General features: G+C 33.2%; 1 long non-coding RNA gene and 1 pseudogene across 1 annotated transcript in view; both read left to right on the plus strand.

Annotated features, from left to right (window-relative positions):
* Positions 1–13,415, plus strand: part of LOC122019759 — a 30,209-nt gene extending 16,794 nt beyond the window's left edge. Inside the window, exon 9 of the long non-coding RNA XR_006122024.1 lies at positions 11,285–13,415. This is a non-coding gene — a long non-coding RNA (uncharacterized LOC122019759). The remainder of the gene's footprint in view (positions 1–11,284) is intronic.
* A 1,343-nt stretch (positions 13,416–14,758) lies between these two features.
* Positions 14,759–25,478, plus strand: LOC122019352 (annotated as a pseudogene).
* Positions 25,479–25,700: the final 222 nt, after the last annotated feature.

Consider the following 25,700-nt stretch of genomic DNA (forward strand, 5'->3'; position numbering starts at 1 on the left):
AAGGTAGGTTATAATATAGGCAATAACTCTAAGAATTTTAAATATATGTCTAAGAAAAAGAAAACTCAAGGATTTAAGGAAAAATCTAAATTTGAGGCTTATGGAAAGAAAATCAAGTTTTGAGGTCAAGACTTGAAAAATTGGAGAGGACCTTAGAAAAATTGACAATTAGTGTCAAAGGAGCAAAGAAGTCAAACTTAAGAATAGATAGGCAAGAGTCATTCAATGACCATAGAGGTTTGAATTACAAACCTAAAGCCAAGAAGAATGTGTTGGTGCGGGAAGCATCCGACGATCGAACCCAAGTTTTGATAATGACAAAGAAATTCAAAGTTAGGATTCCTTATTATCTAACGTGCTTAAATGAGGTTTCAGGAAAATCTTATGGGGTGGTAATCATAGGTCCTAGGGGGTGGTAACCCTAGGGGAAGGAAAAATCCTAAGGGGGGGTAATCTTAGGTCCTAGGGGGTGGTAACCCTAGGTGGAGAAAAACCCTAAGGGGCGGCAATCTTAGGTCCTAGGGGGCGGTAACCCTAAGTGGAGGAAAATCCTAAGGGGGGTAACCTTAGATCCTAGGGGGTGGTAACCCTAGGTGGAGAAAAACCCTAGGGGCGGTAACCCTAGGTCCTAGGGGCGGTAACCCTAGGTCCTAGGGGGTGGAAACCCTAGGCGGAAAGTCCAGTCAAGTCTGGAGGACCGTACTGACATCAGGTAACTCTCTTGAGTGGAGTAGGTGAGGACGAGTTCCCCGTAGAGAGAACAGTAGGCGTCGGGTCGACCTAGGGTTTCCGGACGAAAATCCGAAGTCAGACCCAGGATAGTTCAGAGACTATCAATATTTTATTTACTATGTCTATTGTGTGTTAACTTTGTTTTGTAGGGTATGTGTTTGGGACTAACACATTTTGCAGGAACAAAGGAGCAAACTTTCACCTCAGATGAACAGTGTCCGAGGCGTCTCTATAGAGCTTGGAGGCGCCTCGGGTGCAAGTCGAAGCCACTGTCCAGAGGAGCTAGAGGCGCCTTCATGGGGACTGAAGGCGCCTTAGATCACTGCTCGAAGGCGCCTTGGAGCGGCATTGAAGGTGCCTTCAGGTGGATAATGAGCAGCGGTCAAAGCTTGATCGACAACGATTGAAGCGGGATAAAACTTAGGGTTTAAGGCGCCTTGGATCTTGATGGAGACGCCTTGAACACCCTTTATAAGGGAGTCTCGACCAGCAGCTCAAAATATCAACTTCCGAGCAATCCTTACACTACAAGTTGCTAACGAGACGATCCCAAAGTGCTACAACATCATCCCGACAACCCCGAGCTTCAGATTTGATATTCTTGTTGTCGGTATTACTTTTCTTTATAGTTCAAATTGTAATTAGTTTGTAATAACTTTTCGAGTTTATAGTTGTTGTCCACCAGAAGTGATCAACGATCGCGGGCCTTGGAGTAGGAGTCGTCACAGGCTCCGAACCAAGTAACTCCTCGTGTCTTTGTGTGTGATTGTTATTTTAATTTATGTTGCGTTTATTACTCGAGTTTTACGATTCTGAAACGAGTGAAAGTCACGAGCGCTATTCTCCCCCTCCTCTAGCACTTCTCTATCCAACAGAATATGTCTTCATATCATAGGGTCCATTATAATTATGAAACTATTCCTAAACCAAGGTTATAAGGGAGACCATCCCTAGAACTAATCTTGCAAAGACCAATGTGACTAAGGCTTCAAAGAAACCTAAAAAAGTCACTAAGAAGGTCATACAGGAAGTTATCCCTAGAATTGACCTAAAGAGGATGAGTATGATCAAGGCTTCTAAGAAGCCTGAGAAGGTCATTAGGAATGTTTCAAGGAAAGTTATTCCTAGTGAATACCTAGAACACTCAAGGAGCACCAATCGATTTTGGGTTCTTAGGAGAGTGTTCTCTTCGCCTTAGATTAGTGTAGAGGGTGTCAACTCGAATTGGAAGGGTTTTTAACCCAACTTTGTTAAAGTTGACATTTGGAGATATTTTCAAGGTGTTGTTATACCTTGAAAATAAAAAAGATTAATTGTTTACTCTTTGGAAGAGTAAAATGTGTCAAAATTTTAAAATATGGACTTAAACTAAATTGACACAGTTGTGATAAAAAAAATTACAAGTTGAGATTTTGACATTTTTTTAAAGAAGAAAAGGGCAACTTAGGATTACTTTGGGGGTTTAGCAATTAATTAGGCATACTTAGATAATCTAGGTATATTTTTGTGTTAAATTGCCATGATTGTTTGTTCATCATATGTCATGATATCATATTTTGTATTCATATTTTTATGAAAATATCAAAAATACTATGTCATGTTTTACATATATCATGTAGTTAAAATAATTTTTCTTTTGAAAAATATTCATTTTGATGTATGTCATAAATTATCGTGTATTATTTTAATTCTTTGTAATTAAGGACAAACATTAGTTATCAAATGACTATGTCCAAGTCGGAGGAGCTTGAGCCTTGAAAAGGACAATTGCTGATGGAGATCGCTGCTTTGAGACCAAGAGATATAGTCAACAATCACAATGAATTACCTTCGAGTGAAGCTGCGAGGACAAGATACAATTTATATTCAAACTATAGAACTAGCTGGATGTGTTCAAACATGACACATAGTTTTGAGGTGATCCTGCTACTGTTCGAGAGAGAGAATAAGCTCGATCCGGATGAGGGGGATAATAACTCGATCCTATGATTTCTGAATATCCGCAGAGTCGAGGAGAGAATAATATAAATCATAGAGAAAATAACTCGATCCGTCGACTCAAGTATCCACATAGTCGGAGAGATAATAGGATAGGACTCGATCTTGCAGAGGGAGAGAATAGTTCGATTTGATCCGTCTGAAGGTGAATAACTCGATCCCTCAACTCCCGAATGCCCGCGGAGTTGGGGATAAAATATTTTGGTCGATCCCATTGAAGTAAAGAATAACTCAATCTTGTTGAGAGAGAGAATAATAACACGCTTGATCCCATTGAGAGAGGATAATCCGATTGATCCTGCTGAGAGAGAGGATAACTCGATCCCTCGACTCTCAAGCATCTGCGGAGACAGGGAAATAATATAATAAGACTTGACTTCACTGAGTGAGAGAATAACTCAATCCCTTGACTCCCAACTATCTACGGAGTTGGAGAGAGAATATAATAGAAAACTATAACACCTAAGAGTAAATCTGACCACCATTCAGAATCGACGGTTCGACGTTTCAGAACTGCTGGTTCGACGATTTCTAACACGGTTCACTACGGTTCAAGATTACTATATTAAAATTTTTTAAATTTATTTAAAAACAGGGATTCGCTCAGTTAAGTTGCCTACGTATTCCTTTAGGGTATAGGGGAATCAAAGCTCACGTAGTTCTTTTACATTTTTACCCATATACCTTTGAAAGTGACATTGTCATTCACTTCCATTTCCTGTTCCTATTGTATTTGTTTCTTCGGTATCAAAATTTTCAACTTCGTTATTTGAAAGTTGCATTCCTTAGATTCTTTTCTTGACTTTGGTTCAATTGTCGAGTAATGCTTGAGCTTCTAATGAGTCGGGAGATAAAGTTCATCGTCGTTCATCTATTATGTTACCACCGACATTGAACGTTTGCTCCATATCAACGGTTGATATGGTACAAGCTAAAATTTCTTTCGTGATCATAAAGAGCACGGGAAAACTTTGAGCGTTCTGTGACCACAATTTTAAATTATCGAAATTTTCGCTATCTGCTTCATTAAAATCAAAAGAAGTTATAAAATATTCTCAAGTACATGTGGAACTTGAGATCCTCGTGGACGTGTTGTTCATTCAATAAAAATTGTGCTTTTATAAGTTTTAAATTACTATTAGTAGTTTGTTGTATTGCGGAAATATTAGTTTGTGTTCTATATTTTACATAATATTGATTATAACTATCATATAAATAAATTTTAACATTATATATAATATTAATTGGATTAAGAGAAGAATAATTTTTAATTGGAATTAAAGCATCATAATATAAAATTAATATTTCAGATAAAACTGTTAATTTAAATTTAGAATTTAAAAATATAATTAAATAAATTTCAAAAATAAAAAAAAAATCTATTTAGTTTTCATAATTAATATGCAAGAATATAAAGATTTATTATTAATAAGAATATTTAATTGGAATTAAAGCATCATAATATAAAATTAATATTTCTGATAAAACTTTTAATTTAAATTTAGAATTTAAAAATATAATTAAATAAATTTCAAAAATAAAAAAAAATCTATTTAGTTTTCATAATTAATATGCAAGAATATAAAGATTTATTATTAATTTCTATTACAAACTAAATATTAGAAATAATTAAAATTTATTAATTAATTTAATAAACATCAAAAATTATTTTTTCATGGTTGAATATTTTTAAAATTTCACAAATACTGCTATAAATATTTCATTATTCTAAAAATAAATATATATTAGTATTAATATATTGTGTAAAAAATGAACATAATACTTTTTTATATAAAAATGAATCTTGTAATAATTGATATGTTGAATTCTAACGTGTTGGTACATCATATGAAAATTTTTTTAGGTCTCATTCTATTAATTTTATAATACCTACCCTATTGTTTTATTATAAATGGATGCAATCATAAGCAAGAAATTGTAATTTTAATTGATTTAATATAATTTTCTAAAATTTTTAATTCATTTTGAATACATAAATTTAAAACGTTATATGAAAAAATAAATTACCAATAATATACTACAAATAAATTTAAGATCATCTATACAAGTAGAATTTGAACTAGCACTATCTAATGCTATTGAAAATATTTTATAAGTTAATCTATATTTTTCTAAAATTAAATATAATAATTGTGCGATGTATTGAACATTATGTGATTCATCAAATACTCCATGGGTGCGTTTTATTGGGGATTATCTTTGATTACCTTGATTATCCATCAAAAGTCATTAACGAAAACCTTGTTTGGTTTAGGTAATTGACGATTCTTGAGCAATGATACATGCTCGACATGTCAGCAAAAGGGGCATGCAACCGGGAATCGGAAAATCTTAGAAAAGTGAGGTTTTTCTTGATTCAAGGATTAACGAATTTTTTTTACCAAAAACACCCGTAAACTTTTCTATAATAAAAAATTAATTTTAAATTATAAAAATTAAATAAAAATGAAAATATGTGAGATTTTATTTAGAAAATAAAATTGTATTTTTTAAAAAATATGATATACATAAAGTAAAAAAAAGTTCGAAAAAACTTAAAACGTAGAGTTAAAAAAAAACACGTACAGTTCAAAAAAAAAATCAAAAATAAAATAAAACAAAAAAACAAAGGGAAAAACGTAAATGGTTAGTTTTGTAACGGAGAGTAATATAGTAAAATATTAAACGAGGTTATACATTAAAGCCTTCAAACAAATAAAGGTTGGATCAAATAACATTAGGTTATATTTTATTTCCCATAACCTTGATTATGTAATTATTAAGTAATCACATAACCAAGATTATACATGATAATTTGAACCAAACACACCCTATAAGTTAATAATATTTTTTTAATGACTTTAAGAGTTATCGATTCAATAACAAGTCACATACGAATGTATTTACCAATGATTATTCTAAATATCAAAACATAAAGAAATTTTATTATATAATTTATTAAATTCATTAATTAAAATTTTTCCTACTGTTTTATTAATTTTTTAATTGTACGAGTATGTATAGTTCTAGAAACACGTTTAGCACATGGATTAAGAGATTTTTTATAAAATTTTTCAAATATACATTTAGATCTAAAACTAAAAGAAAGATGTTTTACAAAGACAAATTTAACTAATGATTTTTTTAATTTATTATCTGAATATAAAAATAAATCGAAATCAGTATTACCGTTAGTTGAAGAAAATTTAGATAATTGTATATGAGAATGGTCAAGTCTATATTCCATCGGATGCTTCATTTTTACATGTCATTTTAACGACCCATAACTGATGACGACTTGGAATTTATAGGAAGCATTACAATGTTTACATTTGCACGTAATTCTCCTGACGAAAGAGTGATATTCTCAAAATGTTTAGTGAAAATAGAAGATTTTAGAAGAAAATTTTCTGAATCTTAGAAGTAATTGCTTCGGTACTTCCTTGTGTTTCGGGTATTGGATTCAGAGGGTGCTCGATCTCATTATCGGTGGATTGATTGTTGGGGTCCTCGCACAGATTCACTATTTCTTTTTTTCTTTCCGAGCTCGAGATGATGTACCTCCATGACTTCCTTCTATTATAATTGAACATTGGAAATCAAAGATTATAGAAATGGAGATGAAAACATATAAGAGAATGCGAAATTGAGATTATGAGTGGGGAATATGTGTGAAAATGATGAAATTAACTTTCTATTTATAGAGTTTAGATAGTAGCGAGTATGTCCCTCTGGGTGATGCGGTGGTTGAGACATGGAATGTTGTCACATGAGGTCTTGGAATCGAAACTTGGCACGTCCAAGCATGTCTTCCCCCATGCATTGGCCAGCTGCACTAATGATTAGTAGCAACCCGTAATTTACCTTCTCCATATTGGCCTAGGGACGAGTTGACAGGGGCGCTAGGGGCAAGTGAATCACTTTTTTGCCACATTGGATAGTAACGAACACTAAATAATCATAGTCATTGATAAAAAACGATCAAATGATCTTAACAGTTAAAAAATACCCAAAAAAATCCCCACCCCCCTCACCGGCTATGAACCACCGGAACAGCCGATTCCAATAGGCAAAAAAAAAAAATAATAAATATTTTTTAGGGCGAATCGACGGACCGAATCAACAATTAATTGGTGGGCTGAATTGACGATTAATTGGTTGGCTGAACTAACGACGGTTAACCGACGGTCCGCCAATTTTTGACCCCTGGAATCGGAACAGGCTCGACACCCAGCTGGGTTGATTCCCAGGCCAATTTCGATTCAACTTGGCGAATTGGGTGGGTCAATAGGCAACCGACTCGTTGACCTGTTTACGGGGTCTTTGATCCGAGTCGGACCCAGCCCGGGGTCGATTCTACCTAAGAGATTCCGCTTACTTGTTCTTTTAGCTGGGCGGTGATGAGTTGGTTGAAATCATCCGGGATTATGGTGAGGAGTTTTTTGATATCATCCATCTCAACATCTCAAATTAGGTTTTAACTCAATGTTCTCATAGATGGCTTCAAGATTGGCTAAGTCGTCATGACCTGGGAAAAAATAGACTTGAACTATCGTCTATGTTGACCAAGCCACCATGAGCTAGAGGGTGGTGGGGCCATCAGATATGTCTGTGGAGCCATAAAAGGGTGTTACCGTGCGCCGTAGGGAGAATCGAATAGTTCGAAAGACTCTACGGGGAGTATTGAAGCGCAAGAGAGGATTACAATAGAGAATGGACGACACGGAAACTCCGACGGTCAAGTCAATCTCAAACAGAAGAGATGAGGAATAAAGTATATGGGTATCTTGGTCCGAGACGCATCGACGGAGCGATAGTTTGGCAACGGATGGCTAGGTGCTGAGGGATCTAGGAGGAGTATGACAGGGGCGAGCGGTGGCAAGGGCTCCTAAAGTCGGAGGGCTTTGAGAGGTGAATCCCTGCCAGAGGGTTCTGGGAGGCGGAGAACGGCTAGATCGGCGACATCGGGATTTCTAGCAGTAGCGATGGGATATACATCGGAGGTCGTGTTAGCGGGCAGATCTGCACCGGGGCCGGGATCTACACCGGAATAAGGCAGAAAGTACCCACCTTTATCTGTCGATCATGTTAAACACTCCATGTCGAGACGCTCGTCTCAAATCAACGCCTTACAAAAAACATGATGTACAATTTAACTAACTACATATGCAATAATTAGTTAAACCCAACTAATTAGAAGAAAATCCTAATCAAACGATCATTAATTAATCTTAATTAATGATTAACTTCAATCAATCCCCTATTCGATCACATCTACTCTTCCAATCTGGATATCAATTGTATCCAATCAATCTACGAATCCTTTAATCCCTCTCAATATAGTAATTAAATCAACTGTCAATTTCCTAACCAAATTGATTGAAATCACAGATTACAACATTAGATGAAACAAAATCATAATTGAATCCATTTAATCTCCCCATATTTTGTTCACATGTTAACCTAGATTTCCAAAATGAATTTAATGGACAAAGCATAGGAGGTAAGAGGTTTCCTTACCCATGTTTCTCCTCTTCTCAAGTAGCAATTCAACGGCGATAGATTTGCTATCCAGATCTGATGGAGCATTGTTGATGTTCACGAGGCTAGCCACGGTGGTGGCTAGTGGTGGTGGCCGCAAGCTGGCCAGGGTGGCTGTGACAGTCGAAGTAGAGGTGAGGCAGGGATGTAGTCGACAGTCTCGGCGCCAACCAAGAGAGCAGCGGAGATGGCGTCGCCGAACAAGAGAGCCGACAAATGGTTGCTCGTGGCCAAAGAGGGGTCAGTGACAATGAAGAGGAGAATCGGCGAAGGTTAGGGGACTGCTCGGAGCAGGGGAAACTGACCATGCTACTAGGCCGGCCTTGGCACTGTGAATGGATGACAATGCTCCGATACGAGGAGATGACGATAGTCTAATGGCGCTGGCGCGATCAGGTAGTAGCGTTGGGCATATTCACATGTGGGAAAGGGGAAACGAGATTCAGTGGATAGGAGGAGGTGATGGTCGGTACCAGCATTGCTTGTCCGATCTCCTGTGAAGAGGTGACCACGAATCCACGTTGCCGATGAAGAGAAGGAGAGGATTGGTGGCGGCAAGCGAAGAGAAAAGGAAATCGGGAGAGAAGAATCGGGTGAAATAAAATGGCCAAGGAAATGAAAACTTAGATTTTCATTAATATACTTAGGTTAATTAGGTAAATAAACTCCCAACCTAATTAATATTTCACACATGTTTTCTAGATTTATCCTCTTAAATCATATCATACAGGTTTCGTTTAGATGTTGAAATTTTTTTAAAAATTATTGTAAAATTCAATAAGATTATTTCTCTAATAACACTTGATATTTAATTTGTCATATCTCACACATATAATTATAACATAAACTTAATTAAATCATTAAAACATAATATTATCAATAGCGCTTAAACTAGCTATTAAATATGAAGTTTGAACCTAAAAATAAATAGTACCACTGAAAGAGAATATAGCAAACGGGCTGGAAATAAATGCTCAGAAAATGCAGTATACATGAAGATAACAAAAAAAAAAAATCCAAAATTGGCATCACTCACATTACATACTGTCTTAAATATCAGGGGTTAGCGTTCCAGCCATGCCTTTTCAGTTGTGTACTTACATTTACCTCCTTCTATATCCGTGGGACTGATTCTAGGGGATCGCTGATGTGGTGGTTTCATATTTTTTAAATACAACAATTAATTTACCTTCCTCCAAATTCGTGGGACCGACTCTAGGAGGATACTGATGTGGCGGTTCCACATTTTTAAATACAACAATAAAATTCTTTTAATTATATACGACTGTTTGCGCACCCGGTCTCATGGCAAGGCTGCACGTGCATCTGAACATAGTTGCACCCATGTTCAAGCTCAGCATTTCTGTCAAGGTCGAGCTTGCAATTAGCTATGCTGGTAGCCATGCAACTGACTTGACCTTATATCGCAGCAAGCCCCTCAATTGGCCCCACGACCAACCCCGTGGTTGGCCCCACCGGTAGCCCTGGAGCTGACTTTGCGACCGGTCCCATGGCTAGCCCTACCGCCGGCCCCGTTGCCAACCACCTTGCAACGACGAGATGGAGAGGAGAGGAGAGGTAGAGAAGTTTACTAGGGTTGGAGAGGAGACCACGCTAGAGAGGAGATCATGCATCGGAGAAGAGATCGTGAAGGAGAAGAGACAGCCGAAGATCGAAGATTGGAGAGGGGAGATTAGGGATAGGGTGAGAGGTGGCAGGGCTCGTTGGGGGATTTTACCCCTAAAATTAGCATTATTTATCAACTGAAATACTATATCGATCATAAAATTAGCCATCGAATTTCATCCCGTCACTAATTTCGTCGCTATTTGAAGATATTTTTATAGTGACATTGAAGAGAAGCATCGTGGAAGTCGTGTCACCGAGGAAGGCATACATGTGGAGGGTTTTCAGGGGAAAATGTCAAAGCAGAAGCCGAGCTTCTCAACAAGGGCATGGACGGAATGGGCGAGGAGCAGCGAAAGGGGAGAGCGGGTGCAGGCTATTAACATGAAGGATAAGGTAAAAGTGTCAATATGGACATCGGCAAAAGCGAAGGAAGAGTGTGAGGGCTTTGTAAGGGCGTGAAGAGGAAGAGAGGGTGTTGAGGTGGGTGTTCCAAAGGAGTCCGACCCGGCTGAAGACATAGGCCAATAAGGCTTATCCCTAGGACCCCAATAAAAATGGGGGCCATTAGTATTAAATTTTTTAAAAATAGATTTAATAATTGAAACTTAATTCTAATTAGAACCGCTATTTAGTATTGACGTTTCGATTTTAAGAATGCTGCTTCGATTTCCATGCACAGTAATGCACACTGCACAACCATCTATTCCAACAGGAAAAGAAACTTCAATTAATTATAATTATTATATTCTCATAGAATCCTATATAAAACTACCACTACATAATTTGTTTTTTTTTCATCACATTCTTCTTCTCATATTCTCATTCTCTAAGTCTCATCCTCTGTAATTTGTATTTTTTTGTCCCTCATCGCCTCGTCAATGATTCTTTCAGTCTTAGAATGCGACAAGACGCCCTTTGCATTCCTCAATCGCCGGATAATATTTTTTCAATTTTTCTTCATTCTTGAAATGTTCTTTATTGTTCTGTATAAATAATAAATTATGGATGAAATGGACCAAGTATCGTTGGAAAAATATATTATTAGCAATTGTATGAAATTTTTTTCTTAATTTTTTTTTCTCATTTTTCCTCTCTCGATGCAAACAAATTACTGTCATCACAAACCTGATTTATGCACTTAAAAAATCATAAAATATGATTCATATATTTTTAATAATCGTTAAGTGCACTTATCTGATTTATTATATATTTGTTAAGTATAGTTTATTATAAAATATAAACTACTTAAATTATCAATTTAAATCAAATTTAATTGATTTATTATATATTTGTTAAGTATAGTTTATTATAAAATATAAACTACTTAAATTATCAATTTAAATCAAATTTAATATTTAATATATTTTTTATTATATTTGTGCAGGTAATACTCGCCAATCAATTTGAAATATTATCAAATTAAAACTACACGGCGTAAGTCATTTTATTTTGATAAAATAATAGGGACTTATATTTTCATTTTTATTATTATTTTAATATAAATATGTCTATGGAAAAAAAATATGATTTTGGATATATGAACGTATAAAAAAAAGAAAATAGAAGAATTTATTCAGTTTCAAAAGGGCGCACTCAATAGATTTATTATTAATAATCAAAATCAAAACTCAGAAAATAATATAATTGAAAATTTAAATGAAAAACTAATTGAATTTTTACTGGAAGATAATACTTTAGGACAAAAAGAAATCTATCAAGAATTTTCTAATGATCACAAATCGAATTCATCAAATATTAATATTAATGAAGAAAATAATTATAATTCAGAAGAAAATAAAGATGACTTAATAAATCATGAAGATAAGTTTTTAATAATATTGATGAAACTATTATTCAAAAATATATATGTTCCAATACAATAGAAAAATATAAATACAAATTTAATAGATTTATTAGTTGAAAAAGTCCAATTAGAGAAATCAATAATTCTTTTTCAAATGATGAAAATTCTAGACATTTTTTTATGATTCATTACATTTGAAAATTACCAAATGGAGAAAAACATGATAGAAAATAGTTAATATATTCAAAAGAATTATATAATGTATTTTGTTTTTGTTGTAAATTATTTAGTCAAAAATTAATTACAATTTAATTAGCAAACTAAAGGTGTCGTGATTGGAAAAATCTTAGTGCCAAGCTTAAAAGTTATGAAACAAGCAGTAACATATTATAAATATGAATATTTGGTTTGATATTGAAATGAGATTGCTTAAAAATAAAACCATTGATCAAAATTTACAAGAAACAATAAATAAGGGAAAAGAACATTGGAAGAATGTATTAATAATAATTATTGCTATAGTTAAAAATCTTGCAAAAAATAATTTGGCATTTCATGGTACAAATGAGAAAATTTATCAAGAAAACAATGGTAATTTTTTAGGTTTAATTGAAATGATAGAATTTGATCCTGTAATGCAAGAACACCTTAAACGTATTCAAAATGATAAAATTTATAATCATTATCTTGGTCATAATATACAAAATGAGTTAATAAATATATTAAAAAAAGAGTAAATAGTATTATAATTTAAAAAAATAAAAGAAGCAAAATACTTTTTAGTTATACTTGATTGCACTCCTAATGTAAGTTATTAAGAATAAATGTCTCTTATATTAAGGTGTAGATATTTCAAAAATTCCAATCAAAATAAAATAATATTTTATAGAATTTTTAAAAGTAGATGATATATCAGAAAAAAGTCTTTTTGATACGCTTATTAATATAATAAAGAAAATTGAATTGGAGGTAAATAACATTAGAGGACAAGGATATGATAATGAGGCTAATATGAAAGGTAAACAAGGTGTATAAAAGAGATTGTTAGATATAAATTCTAGGGCTTTTTATACATCATGTGGTTATCATAGTCTTAATTTAGTACTATGTGATATGACTAATTCTTGTCCTAGTGCTATAACATTTTTTGGTGTGATACAACGTATTTACTCATTATTTTTTTCTTCTACAAAAAGATGAAAAATTTTACAAGATCATGTTTCTAATTTAACTCTTAAACCATTATCACAAACACATTGAGAAAGTCATCTTGAAAGCGTTAAAGTAATAAAATATCAAGTTCCACAGATAAAAGAAACTTTATATAACTTGTAAAAACTAGTGATCATCCTAAAACAAAAAGTGAAGCAAATTCTTTAGCAACATATGAGTTTGAAAATTTTGAATTTTTATTAGTTATGGTTATTTGGTATGATATATTATTTGCGGTTAATACTGTTAGGAAATTTTTATAATATAAAGATATGAACATTGCAATTGCATTAGATAAGTTAAAAGGTGTTTTTTTTAATGATTATAAAGAAAATGAATTTATATATGCTGTGATTTTTGTCAAAGAAATTGTAAATGAAATGAATATAGAACCAAAATTTCATTAAAAAATGTGTGATTAGAAGAAATAAACGATTTGATAAAAATAAAATTAATGAAGTGAAGTTTTTACCTAATTTTTTTTTTAAAATTAATTACTTTAATTATATTATTGGCCATGTCATTTCTTCACTTCAAAATATATTAAGATAATTTTAATTTTTTATATGACATAGAAAAGTTAAAATTACTTGATGATGAGTTTTTAAAAAAAATATTTAAATTTTGAAAAAATTTTAACACATGACATGTTATTTGATATTGATGGTTTAGATTTATTTTAGAATTAAAAATTATAAAAAAAATAATAAATCCAGAATTAAAAACTCCGCTGTATTGAACCTTATAAAAAAATTAAATTCTTTTTTTAATGCATTGATAGTTTATAGAATATTATTAATTATACCTGTTAGTGTTAGTGTAGTTTCAGAATTTTTTTTTTTTTTAAATTAAAATTAATAAATTTTTATTTACGTTTAACAATGTTCTAAAAAAGATTAAATAATTTAATAATTTTATTAATTAGAAAAAATATTTTCTAAACTCGAATATAAAGATTTAATTAAAAATTTTGCATCTAACAAAATTAGAAAACTAAATTTTACATAAAAAATTATTTTAAATTAATATTTATTTTAAAAAAAATTTAAGTCCACCATTATCGATCCCACATCCGAATAAAAAAAAGATAAGAATTTTTTTTAAAAAATATATATTAAAAATCTAATTATTATTATTATTATTATTATTATTATTATTATTATTATTATCTAGGACTTCAGGTAAGATTGAGACGGTTTTGAAAGGATATCTCTGAGCCGACATGGAGAAGCTAAAATCAGGTGACTCTTTGGAGCTTTGCCAGCTGGCGATGGCGGCGTTCACGTTGTCGCGAGGGGGCAAGTTGGAATTTGAATGGCAGACAGAATTAACGATGATGCCATGGTTAATTGGCATGCTCTAATTCAGTTTAGAGTCCATTATCACCCCTACAGCACTGCATCATTTTCCACCGCTCTCGTTGATGTGTATTAGGTATATATATATATTATCGTAAATCTGTCTGGCCAGAGGCTGGCCAGAATTGAATTTATCTAACTAAAAAATTTAATTAAGCTAATTAAAAAATTAACTAATTATTATTAATAAAAAGTAATTAAGTATTATTTTAAAAATTAAATATAAAATAGATAAGAAAAGATAGGCATATTTAATAATGGCTCTAATTTTTTTTTTTTGAAAAAATCCTTCTAGCTGGTCATCATTTAGCATTATCCATATATTATTTACTGGATAAGTAGGGAGCAAAAATTTAGATAAATAAATACTGATTAAAATTTAAAAGTTCAATTAGATTATTTTGTAGATTTATTTTTTTTTAAAAAATACCAGTTATTTTAGTTAATTCAATTTAAAAATGTCTAATTCAATTAAATTAAATAAACTGAATATATCAATTTTAAATTTAAAAATTGGAATTACTAATTCTGAATTAATCGGATAAAAATGAAAAGTTATCGAAATTTAATTTAATTGATATTTTATCTATTAAATTTTTATTAAAAAAATTCGATCGTTTATGATTAATTCGGTTGTTCGATTTTAACGTAAAAAAAAAACTTAATACGCTATATATATATATTATCTGCTATGTAAGAGAAACATGTATAGAAAATACGCCGGTTCTTTCCTCGGACACTTTCATCCCGCCTCCTAGCTCTCGTTATTCATAGCGCAATGGCGGCGAAAACGCAACGATCTCTACAGGATATCATTGACATCATCCTCCGGAAGATCTTTCTCGTCGTCCTCCAACAGCCCTCCAAGAATGATCCTAATATCGTTTTTTTAGCGCTCACGGCAGCCAAGATCCTCAGTGAAGGCAGAACTCTTGTCCTTTCCTGCACTATGATGGACAGGGTTCTCATCGATCGGCTATCTGGTGATTTCCCCTCCGCAGAGCCTCCCTTCCGCTATTTAGTTGGCTGCTACCGCCGTGCCTGTGATGAGTTGAAAAGGGTTGTCTTAGTGAAGAATGCCTCCTTTAGATCGGAAATTGTGTTTACAATCAAGCAAGCGCGGAAATTAGTCATCTCGTATTGTAGGTTATATGTGGGGAATCCAAATATGTTCAAGACCTCTGGGCATGTTTCAGGGGCGTCTTATTTGATGTCGATGATCTTCGCAAAGGTCTCAACCCATATGGATGAGTTTGGAGATGAGTTCGGAGATGATACTTTCGACAGCCCTCCAGGTTTTATTAATGAGTTCTTCAGGGATGGCGATGATGGCAATTTGGAACTTGTTGTGCAGGATTTGTTTGAAAAACTGAGGCAGAGTGTGGACGGAATATCACCATTAGGAAACTTTCAGCAGCCGATGAGAGCACTGCTGTGGTTAATTGAATACCCTAACAATGCCAAAATTTTGGTGAATCACCCAAGGTGGATACCTAAGAAGACTAACTTGCCGATTGGTGAAGGAAGGATGATTGAGATTGAAAGCATTTTAGGAGCCTTTCTTCGTGTTAGTGCATTGCCTGATTCTAAGGAATTTAAGAGTACACCAGATGTCGGGTTAGTGAAATTTCTGAACTTTTGATATACCTGCTTGCTGCGATTTTTTTTTGCTTTTCCTTTTTCCTTCTCAATTATATATATGTTAGTTAGACTATATTAATATTATATGGAAATTAACCTAACAATATATAGGAAATAACATTTAGATTCCATGCCTCTCAATTTTTTTTGGATATTTGTACTGGTTTTACTTTTGTATTTTAGTCATGAACCTTACATGCAAATGGATATTAATACCACCTAACTTGGTTTATCAGTTGGTTTTATTAAATAGTTAAATTCATAACATAATTCGAGTGTCATTTGAAATTCAATTTAGTTTTGATTTGATTTAATCTGAATGGACAACCTCTACTCTGTTTTTCAAAAGTTTTAGATTCTAAATTTATTGGAAACAAAACATTTTAGGTTTACCAATATGCTTGCTTTTTATATTTAGTTACAGTTGTGGTATATGTCATGTTTTGAAAATCATTGCATGTTATATAAAGAAATGCAGAAGGGGAGTTTTTGAGCAACGGTAAAGTTGTTGTCATGTGATCTTGAGGTCACGGGATGATTTGAGGTCACAGAAATAACCTCTTGCAAAATATAAGATAAAACTGCGTACAATAGATCCAATGTGGTCCAACCCTTTCTCGAGACTCAGCATTAGCTGGAGTTTCGTGCACCGGACTGCCATTTTTTATACAAAGAAATGTCTAAAATTGTTTCTTTCCTATGTATTATTTGGTGCATGTGTTAGTATTTTATTTTTTATTCTTTTGTGCCCTTTCTTGATAGTTTTAGAGCATTTTCGCTTTTCTAACTCCAGAAGTTGATTGTGGTCTTTTATTCTCGCAAACTTTTCTTAAAAAAATTTCTATGATATGTTCACTCTTGTTTGAAGTATTTTTGGTATTTTGTTTCACAATTGACCAAGTGTCTAATTATCATCAGTAACTATTTTTCTTGTTTAATTTTTTGTTTCTATAGATAAATAAATTGCTTCACCTTTAATGAGATCCTTCTAAAAATTACAGACAACAATGTTTCTCAGAAGCGTCTAATCGTCGGTCGGTTGATTTGTCATCCCTTACAACAATTAAGAAAGCTATGAATATTTTGTACGATGGCCTCGTTGCGGTGTTTCACAAATTACTTAATAATCAAGATACACAAGAAAGAGTTTTAGAATATCTTGCAGAAGTTATCAAGAAAAATTCAGCAAGGTCGTGCATGCAGGTAATCTTCCCAATAAAAAGTAAATTCTCCATGTATGGATATTTCTTATTCTTATTTGGCTTTTTTCCTATATTTATTTGTTCTTAATAGATATTGATTTGTTAATCATGTTTATAGGTTGATCCATTATCATTTGCAAGTTATGGCATGCTTGTGAATCTTAGTTCGGTGATGCTTCGCCTCTGTCAACCTTTGTTAGATGGTGCTGCAAAATGGAGAGAACAAATTGATCATAAATATTTATTTCATAATACTCGTTTAGATTTCAGGTGAGTCCAGAAAATTGACTGTGCTAGTTGATTTGTCTATATTTTGCATCTAATCATTTCAGTTGGTTGTGCTAGACAATTGACAACCATGCACGCATCGTCTGAAGAAGTCTCGGCATGGTTAGAGGAGGAAAATTCCTCAAAGGATACTCATGAGTTGGAGGCTCAAGAAGGCATGAGTAGTGGTACAAGAAAGGAGTATTCTTTAACTTGTGAATGCTTCTTTATAACTACAAGAGTACTTAACTTGGGATTGATGAAAGCAATATCGGAATTTGAACATCTTTTTGAGGTATCCTATTATATACTTTCCTTCTCTGTTTGTGAAAATGTTTATTTCTTTTATATCAGAATCTAGAAACCTTCTTTTTTATCATTGGAAGTTGTAATGCTATTGTGATTGTTGACAATGTTACCTAATATACATTCTTTTCGATTTGTGGGTTCTACTTTGTAGTGACCTCTGACTTCTGTCTTTGCACATGTCATTTGTAGGCTAGATTCAGAATATGTTTTCCAAGTTTGCAAAGAGTTTGAATAAATTGTTAATCGTGTTTTTTTTATTCCTTTGGATATTGAACCAACTTATGACAAAAGTACCATGCTTGCATCAATTCTTTTATTATTTGCAAAAATCTATGAGGTGTTACATTTTCTCAAATTTTGTAATTTGTATTGAAATTATTTACACCCATAATTATGATTATGCATTTTCTCAAGTTTGATTGGATATTGGAGAACATAGTTTATAAAATATATTCGATCTCACACTAATTTTGTCCCGAATAACATTTTTGCTTCTTAAAGTGATCCACCTATCTGACTTTATCAGTAGTGCTATAATTCTTTGCTTAGTTTAATCAACATAGATGACCACACTATAAGCTACAAATTAAAGCAAACTATAATTTAATCACACAGTAGTAAAGTTTGATACAAATACAGGTCAAGAAAAAGAGGAGGATAGAACAATAGTAAGAAAAAGGGCGATAAAAGAAAACACTGTGTCAATTGGCTATGGTGCTAGTTTCGGAAACTAGCACCATAGTATGTGTTAGTTGGCACATGATCATAACTTCGCTTATGTGTATTAGGATCAGAATTGGACACTATATCTAGCTTTTACATACTCCACACTTCCATCTCATTGCAAAATTTCAAAAATCCAAGTCGTCTAGGTCCATCAATGGATTTCGGTCAAAACCCATTGATGGACTTTGAGAACTTTGATCGGACTCATTCCAACTTCTAAAAGTTTCTGTAGTGCCCTGGAATCCAAGGGTGACTTCCGTTATCATCGTAAAGGATTCCTAATATTACTCAAAAGATTTAGAAAATTTTAGACTTTGTGCCAATTGACACAATCCTATAATTTTGTGTAGGAGACTCAGAATCAAGATTTCACAACAAATCTACCTTCTACACACTCCACACTTCCATCTCATTGCAAAATTTCATAAATCAAGTCGTCTGGGTCCATCAATGGGTTTTGGTCAAATAAGCCCTCGTTTACTATTTTAAAGCCTTTCCAATAGTTCTTCAAATGATTTGAAACTTGCAGAGGTGTCTAGGCTTCGGAAACCAGCATCACAACAATATATTGCATGGAAGTGAGAGAGGAAAGAGAATACATTTAAATGTTGCATATAAATGAGAGGAAAGAAAAAAGAAAAAGTCAATAGTTGTCAGAAGGGTAAAATGGTAATCAGGTGTGCTTTTTGGGAAAAATAAAATTTTAATGTGCCATTTGGGCATTCTCAAACCTGAAGTTTGGCAATTTACCCTATTAATTTTGACATATATTGCTTATTTGAACTCCATGTAGACCTACATTGTGTTATATCTTTTTCTTGAGAATGTTGTCTACATGCAAGTGATAGGAAAGACATTTAATTATAGACTCATCAAGGCAGATAAGAAATTTAAGTTTTGATCTGGATGAATCGAGACTATATTTTAGGAGAAAATTGAATGCTCTAGTATATTAAGAATATTTATCCATGCAACACTGAATCAACCTACATGGTTTAACAGCTTCGAAGATGATGTTAGGTAATCTTTTTTTTTTTTGTGGGATCTTTGGTTGCTACTATATAGTTTAAAAGCCCTGTTGGCAGTCACTATGCTTCATGATTTTTGACAAAGTTTGATAGAGTTCGCTTGGATCGTAGCATGCCAAAATTATAACAATAAAATATTATTTAGAACAAATAATAAATGAACTACAAACTATGCATTTATATACTAAGTGTTGGTATGGTACTGTAACATACATACATATTTATTAAATCACAATCTATCCAAAGTTGGGTATTTCATGCACCAGTGGACCTATAAATATCATCAATATTGTGAGGTACTAAGCTTTTTTTTCGAAGCTCTGGTTGTACCAGTATATGGAAGTACATTTAAGCATTTGTGTTCACATCTCTAATCTAGCAAAAATGGTTGAGCTAGCTATTGAATTTCTATTCTATTTCTTTGTGAAGATATTAAGTAACCTTTCTCTCTCTTAAACTTTTATAGAAACTGAGAAGTTATGAAGAAGACCTGTCTATCCTCAAAGCCATGAGGTAACAAGGAGCTTCTCCACTGCTGGATGCAAATATAAAACATCTGAGGAAAGAAATTGATATATTGACACAATCCAAGTCATGTTATGAAGTTCAAATTTTTCAAGTATGTTTGACCTATCAACTCCTTAGGTTTGGTTACAATGTTTGTTATTTCACAAGTTTCTATAAAATTTATTGTGTAGACAAACTTTTGCCTTGTTTTCTTCTGACAATTTTATTTTTTTCTATTTTCTGGCTTCATTGATGGATTCAATTATTTGGTTGCAAGTTCAACAACATTTATCTAATATCATCTAGTAATTTATAAAATTAAAAGGGAAGCTAATGGAGAGAATTGTGAATGCCACTCAGGACACTTAGATTTATACATATAATTTACACTTGATAGTTAATGATTCTAACAAAAGATTGCCACCATATCTTGTAGTTTGTTCCTGATGGAGTTCATTCTTTTGATTCAACAGTACCATAGCAATAGCCTACAATAGTTAATGTTAACAACTAAAGAATACAATTTATCAAAATGAACATTACTGTCATTTAACCTTTGAGAGAAGATCAAATAGGATGAGAAAAAAGAAAGGAAGAAAGAGAAGGGCAGATATGTTGCAAATTCAACATATACAGTTGTTATCAAGGTTTTAGTCCCAGTTAGAATGAGACATGTTGGCTTTGTCAAGTGCTAGTGTCAATCATCCTGGTTAATTCCTTCCCTCCTATGAAGTTTAGAGTAAGGTTATATCCCATAGTTGAGATGTGGTGGACTAGAGTAGACATGAAGTAACTTTGAAAATAATTTGCATTAAAATAAACTGCATTAATAACCTGTTTTCATCTTGAGATTGTTATATATTTTACAAGTTTCTAGCTTTGTTTACTCCCTAAGAAGGAAGCAGGATAGAAAGGAGGCAAAGGAGAAAATTGAAAAGGGGGCAGAGGAGGTGGGGAGAGGAGAAAATAAATTTCTTATCTTGGGTAAGAGGAAGATGGAAAGTGGGCGGGAAGAAGATAAATTATGAGATAGCATTCCTCTTTCTCATCTATCTTACATCATTCATGTGTGTTCTTGCATTGCCTTTTCATTTTGCTTCTTTGTTGGATTCCATTGAAATAGCGACCACTTAAACTTCCTTAGCATGCTCTAGCTCAAATACTATGGTTCTAGGAGCAATTGTTCTTGTTCAAGGTTCGTGTTTCTAGTTGCTAGTGACTGTGACCTTGTTGATGCGGTTTTCACCACTATCATTTCTTCTTAATCACCCTTTTTGTTTGAGTTCAACAAAGGAGGTTCCCTTGCCCTTCTCATATGGTGGTACAACCACCACTACGTTGTCTACTCTGACTAAGTAATCCTTTTAGCTCGGGGGGATGGTAGACAAGGCTGTACACAAGATGTGGGTCAGGTGTTGGATGTGGAATGACATGTCAATGGGAAGCGATTGGGATGAATGTTGGATGGATGACATGGGACGTGGGGCGCAAGGTTACCAGATGAAGTGAAAGGAGGGGTAGACAAATATTTTCAGTCTCTTCTGTTGTGATCCTTTGTTTCTGCCCGATTTTGGACAGAACCAAAACACTCCCAAAACGACTTCATGAAAGGGTTTGGTTCACCCTTCCTTTGTTACCTCATTTGAAATAAATAATGGAATGGATGACCAATGGTTCTTCTTTATGGAATGAGTTTGTGCGCAAAGATGTCCTTAAGTTCTATTTACACAGGTGGAGAGGAGAGGATTGTAGAAGAGAGCATTGAAATTGAAGAGCTCTCCCTTGTGCACCTACATAATTTCTATGGGGAGGATGAGAAACCTTTGTGTATCAATTTTAGCTCAAAACCGTGTCAGCCCAAAATTATAACATGTTTTTCCAAAGAAAAGGAAAAGTTTAATTTTCCCTTGGTTTAGGCAGACATGGGCCTCTGGTGATGGTCATTGTCCATGGGCATAGGCGGGGCAAGTGCCAAGTTGTTGACGTGTGTCCAAGGTGTAAGCAATCTCACTATGCTTTTGTGTTGGGAACAACCATTGGGCTTGCACGGTGCAGGTGAGGCTATTGAGGTGTCAAACAAGGGTCCGACGAGGTCAACAACATTTGAGGATTAATTTGTCCATTTACACTTGCTATCCTCCCTTTTGCATTGACAAAGAAGATTTTAGCAGGGATGATATTTTATTTCTCCCTCTCCTCTCCTCTCAGCCAAGTAAAGATAATCTTAAATGTTAGCATTTGTTCTTTTATTTCACTTATCGTTGCTAAGCCATTGACAAACTTTGAAGGAAAATTTATATTATTTTTCATCCTTAACATGGGTCTTTACAAACAGACCACTGTTCATTCAAATTTTAGAGATTCATTTCTGTCAGTGAAACTTTATTTAACTAAATGTTGTTTTCTTTGTTGTTATTTTTTCTATTTTTTTATTTGAGATTAATTTTGTTTCTTTATTGGGGTTCTTCCCAAACTTATTAATCTTTTGTTTTTAATTTTTTATCTTACCAATACCAAAGCTCAAAATTAGCAATGATTTTAGATTTTTTTGTTTAAACGCACCCTTTAATTTTGTTGGTAAAGACTTAACAGTTGCATCTTTAGCTTATTCCATAGTAAAACTTTACCTGTTCGTGGGAAGACATCTTAATGCCAATTTCTTATCATTGTGCTTAAGGATTATACACTGCTAGGACAGGCATCGACCTTCTACAAATTGGTTATTATCTGGTTGGTGGATTTTGTTGGTGGGTTTAAAATACCTCTGCCATCAACATGCCCTATGAAATTTGCATCTATTCCAGAACATTTTGTCGATGATGCTATGAACTTTCTGGAGATAGCTTTTGGAGTGCCAGAGGTTTCTGAAGGGGTTGTCTTGGTGAGTTTCTTCCATAGTTAATTCTTTAATTTTCAATAATTGATTCATTGTACATTTAACCTTTACATTAAAAACCTAAAACCATTATTGTTTATATCATTGCCAGGATTTCTTGAATTTCATAATTATGTTCATGGCGAACGATAATTATGTTAAGAACCCATGTCTGAGAGCTAAAATGGTTGAAGTACTAAATCATTGGATAAAAAAAAAAGGGTTGGAAATTCAATCTTTTCAATTTTTTTTTTCTAAAATTTAACACCATTTAAAAATTTTCAATTCCTACAGTGCTACTCTTTTTGAAAGACACCCGTTGTCCCTTGACTATCTAGTTAGCAATCTTCTTAAAGTTGATGTGGCACATATACAGGTAGCATTTTGTTTTTCTATATATATATATTCATATTCCAGAAGTTGTTTTATTAGTTTTATTATTTAAGACATTTTTTCTAAATCACTTTCCATTTGTTGTCTTTTGAATTTATCCTTGTTGTGCAGTTATCTGATAAATTCACTATTCGTAAAAATATATATGAACTTTTAGAGTATTTGTGGAATATTCCTAGCCGTCTCAATGCATGGAAACAGGTAAAGATGCCTTGCAGTTATGAACTTTTTATTTTCTTTATTTATAAGACTTTTACCACTAATAGAACATTTTACAGCTACCTATAGAGTAAACTAATATCATCTAATTATGGTGCAGATTGCTAGGGAGGAGAAGGGAATGTATCTGAATTTTTTGAATTTGCTTATCAATGATAGCATGTATCTTCTTGATGAGTGCTTAAACAAAAATATCAGTCAACTAAAAAAAATAGAAGTCGAAATGACAAATTCTACAAAATGGGAACAGAGATCTGTAGAGGAGAGGGTAGAGATAATGAGACTTTTTCATTCACAAGAAAATGTGAGATTTCTTCATTTATTGCATATTCCGAATCATTACTATCACTCACAAACTTGCTCCTATATATAACCCCATATGTTGCACGTGAGTTTTAATGTACTTTGTGAAACTTAACATTTCAGATTGTCAGATCTAATATGAAGTTGGCAAATGGGAATGTTGGTATGCTTGCATTCACATCTGAACAAATTCCTGCACCCTTCCTGCTTCCAGAAATGGTGATACATCTATTCTATTCTAGACATTTTAATATTTACTCAAATAAGTACAAAATGCATTCAACATCTGCATATGGGAAGATTGTTGTCTCATCTTCCAGCCTTGTTTTCTTAGAATATTAATTTTGTCCTCTATAGAGAAACCAATATAAATTTATAACTAATATGTTTTATATTACATCCTCAAAGAGTAATATTATTGTAGTTGAGTTGGAGCTTTGGATTATTCAAGACTAAGTTCCAGCATTTTCAAAAGTCGAAACTAAAGATCTTTAAACTGTTTCAACTACCTATTATTGTTGTTTATTACAATTTTATCGTCACCAGCAAATATTACTGTTGGATTAATTTAATTCTTTCTTTTGTCTTTTTCAAGTTGAAAGGGTAGCTATCGTGCTAAATTATTTTCTCTTGCAACTTACTGGTTCTCAATGGAGGTTTCTCAATATAAAAGATCCTGAAAAATATGAATTTAGACCCAGACAATTGATAAAACAAGTTAGTGTTATATCCATTTGACTTTTTGTTTAATCTTAATTTCATTATTGATTAATATCTATGAATTTGTTGTGAAAGATTACCAAGATTTATGTTTATATTGCAAGAGGTGACAAAGAGATGAATGTGTTCCCTGCTGCAATCTCGAAGGATGGACAGTCATACAATGAGAAGGTATCTCCTATGCATAGTTGTCTTGTATAGACAAGGATACCTTGTGAATCAACCTTTTCCATCCATGATTCATATAGTGTTGTTTTCTGATGTTTATAAATGGAACAGCTGCTTACATCACAGCTATTTAAATATGTTGCTGATAATCTCTGGAAGATTCATGAAAATCGTAACATAATCCAGGAGTTTGTTGAGCTTGGTCTCAAAGTAAAATCAGCAGTTTATGAAGCATTGAATGAAGCATCGAATGCTGAGGCCATTCTTGGAGAGATACCAGATGAATTTCTTGATCCGATTCTGGTATAACCTCCTCGTGTCCCTGCAAAAAAAAAAATCTTAATCTAGCGTTTATGCAGTGAAGAGTTTACGAATTTTCTCCTTGTCATGCTGACTAACATTATCACTTTTGTTTAGCATACACTGATGAGAGATCCTGTCATTCTACCTTCATCAAGAATGTCAGTAGACCGGCCAGTTATCCAAAGCCACTTGCTGAATGGCAATGTATAGTTTTTCTATCATTAACCATTTTCTTTCTCATATCTGATGATGAAAAAACTAAAATATTGTCTTGTAGACCCTGAACGATCCATTCACCCGTTGTCATCTGACTCAAGACATGCTAATACCAAACACAGAGCTGAAACAAAGAATTGAAGACTTCATCAGATCTCAGAGGAAACGGAAATGAAGCAGAAGATATGAAACTTCAAAAGATGTTTGTGGTTGAGTAAATGCATATAATCTTCTCCGCTTAAAGAGCTAAAGTAGAAATTGCCAACTGTAGCAAGTATATTTCCATTAGTGAAATATTGAAAAAAAAAACAGCTCTCATGTTTCCAATAGTTTCTAAATACAAAAAAAGGAACAGCTCTCACGTTTCCAATAGTTTCTCAAGTATATTTCCATTTGTACAATTTTATTGAAAAATAATTCACTTATAGGAACAGCTCTATCAAATATTACTGCAACTAAAAATCCATCATGGTATCTGCATCAATGAGCCTTAACATGACAAGCGTCTACTGAGGATAACAACTGAAGCTAACTACAAATTTGAACGTA

The sequence above is a fragment of the Zingiber officinale genome, chromosome 9A (assembly GCF_018446385.1).
Source record: "Zingiber officinale cultivar Zhangliang chromosome 9A, Zo_v1.1, whole genome shotgun sequence".
NCBI classification, from domain to species: Eukaryota; Viridiplantae; Streptophyta; class Magnoliopsida; order Zingiberales; family Zingiberaceae; genus Zingiber; species Zingiber officinale.